This window comes from Schistocerca piceifrons, unplaced genomic scaffold (assembly GCF_021461385.2).
Source record: "Schistocerca piceifrons isolate TAMUIC-IGC-003096 unplaced genomic scaffold, iqSchPice1.1 HiC_scaffold_1416, whole genome shotgun sequence".
Lineage (NCBI taxonomy): Eukaryota > Metazoa > Arthropoda > Insecta > Orthoptera > Acrididae > Schistocerca > Schistocerca piceifrons.
Genome location: NW_025727254.1, coordinates 62,501 through 65,000, shown reverse-complemented (window position 1 = coordinate 65,000; position 2,500 = coordinate 62,501). Strand labels below are relative to the sequence as shown.

Genomic DNA, 2,500 nt, shown 5'->3' with positions numbered 1-2,500 from the left:
GTTCAAAGTAAACGTGCCGGCCCACCGAGACACTCAATAAAGAGCACCCTGGTAGGATTTCAACGGGGTCCGCCTCGGGACGCACGAGCACGCACGAGGCGGTCGCACGCCTTCAGCTCGCCCCACCGGCAGGACGTCCCACGATACATGCCAGTTAAACACCGACGGGCGGTGAACCAACAGCGTGGGACACAAATCCAACTACGAGCTTTTTAACCGCAACAACTTTAATATACGCTATTGGAGCTGGAATTACCGCGGCTGCTGGCACCAGACTTGCCCTCCAATAGATACTCGTTAAAGGATTTAAAGTGTACTCATTCCGATTACGGGGCCTCGGATGAGTCCCGTATCGTTATTTTTCGTCACTACCTCCCCGTGCCGGGAGTGGGTAATTTGCGCGCCTGCTGCCTTCCTTGGATGTGGTAGCCGTTTCTCAGGCTCCCTCTCCGGAATCGAACCCTGATTCCCCGTTACCCGTTACAACCATGGTAGGCGCAGAACCTACCATCGACAGTTGATAAGGCAGACATTTGAAAGATGCGTCGCCGGTACGAGGACCGTGCGATCAGCCCAAAGTTATTCAGAGTCACCAAGGCAAACGGACCGGACGAGCCGACCGATTGGTTTTGATCTAATAAAAGCGTCCCTTCCATCTCTGGTCGGGACTCTGTTTGCATGTATTAGCTCTAGAATTACCACAGTTATCCAAGTAACGTGGGTACGATCTAAGGAACCATAACTGATTTAATGAGCCATTCGCGGTTTCACCTTAATGCGGCTTGTACTGAGACATGCATGGCTTAATCTTTGAGACAAGCATATGACTACTGGCAGGATCAACCAGGGAGCTGCGTCAACTAGAGCTGAGCAGCCGGCCGCCCGGGAGTGTGTCCCGGGGGCCCGCGCGAACACGCAAGCGTCCGCTCAATCATTCTGCAAACAGGAGGAGGCTGAGCTCCCCTGCACAATACACCTCGAAACCCTCTCAGGTCCCGGCGGCGCGCAGCGCCGTCCCAAGTACTTGGTCGGGTTCGAGAGAGGCGCAATCGCCCGGAGTTAGGCGAGTAGACGCTTTCGGTGCGACCACCCGTGCTCCCAACTGAGCTTGCCGCTGCCGACAGAGGCCCGGGAGCGTGCTGTCGTGGCATTGCCGGCGGGAGACAACACGCGCCACCTACGGTGACCGGCAGCTCCAACGCCAGCGCCACAGAAGGACAAAAGCCCCACTTGGGTGCCGAAGCGAACTCTCCCAGCACAGCGCACGCGCCAACACATCCGCACAGCTGCGATACAAACCACCAGCGAGAACCGCTGGGGCGACCGAGCAGCAGACGGCGTCGCGGCGCCGAGCGCCGGGCGGCGGCGCATCCTCAACGCACACAGTCCTCAATCGGACCAGCACACTGAAGATGTCCACCGCGCTTCGCACCGGGCCCGCGAGGACCTACTTTGGCCGCACGGCGCCGCGCGCAGGGTGCGCCGGCGCGCAGCTGCGACGCCTGCCGCGTCCGTCGGCCGGCGCGCCTGCCACTGGCCGCCCCCACCAGCCGGCTGTAGCGCGTGCGCCCACGCACCGCGCGGCCAGCACGCCGGGAGGCGCCCCCTCACCGGCCGGGGACGGTCCCACCCAGCCACCGCCGCGTATCGCTTCACACCCAGATGCCGTTCAGTTTCGTCGGCATGGTGGGTATCGCTGGAACAACCGGTTAGTACCTCAACCTATCGTCGCCATCACCGATTCACCCCTAGCGAGAACAACCGCACCACAACAGGTTACCATTTGTTCATTTGCGTAACTTCACCAGAAAACGCAGGCGTCCATCGCCATTTGCAACTTCAACGATTATTGCATGCCTGTGTCAGGTGTCACGCCACACTACGTCTGCCCACATACACGCAACAAAATGTGCACGCCTAGACAATACGTGGAAGGTGGCCCCCGTACGTATGCGATGTCCATTGCTCGAACGACTGTCAACCGGCCTCTGTAGCATGTCGCAGATATGGAACGCGGTGCACCATGCCATCACGGTGTGTGAGGAGAGACGACTAGGTCCGAATACATCAACAGACAGCTCATGCTGATCGCCATCCACGGCGTCCGTTCCTCCCACACGTCTCTATGGCGTACCACACTGCAATCCAGCTCTCATAGGGAGACGACACGTAGCTGCGTGCACAATATTTGCACTGTATGGTCCGCCGTTTTTGGGCGCAGTCGTTGTGCGGTCACACATGTGCCACGATGTATCATTCAGTACATAAGGACGAATGTGCAGTACAGATTGTGGTTCACGCGTACGACATCAGCGGACAGTTGACACAGGCCGCACCACAACGTAGCCTGAGTACGTCGCATGCGAAGGGCATTGAACATGCAAACTTCTCACCAACCAGCTTGCGAAGGCAGGGGGCAAGGTGGGGACGTGGGGAGGGGCGGCATGTACGTCCTGCTGCCATCCACATTACAGTGTACAGCAGGAGCATGTGGAAAGTG

At 58.7% G+C, this 2,500-nt stretch overlaps 1 non-coding gene across 1 annotated transcript in view; it reads right to left on the bottom strand.

The window, feature by feature from the left end:
• The window catches only part of LOC124733949, a 1,909-nt gene extending 1,059 nt beyond the window's left edge, over positions 1–850 (bottom strand). Inside the window, exon 1 of the ribosomal RNA XR_007009225.1 lies at positions 1–850. This exon is cut by the window's left edge and continues 1,059 nt beyond it. This is a non-coding gene — a ribosomal RNA (small subunit ribosomal RNA).
• Positions 851–2,500: the final 1,650 nt, after the last annotated feature.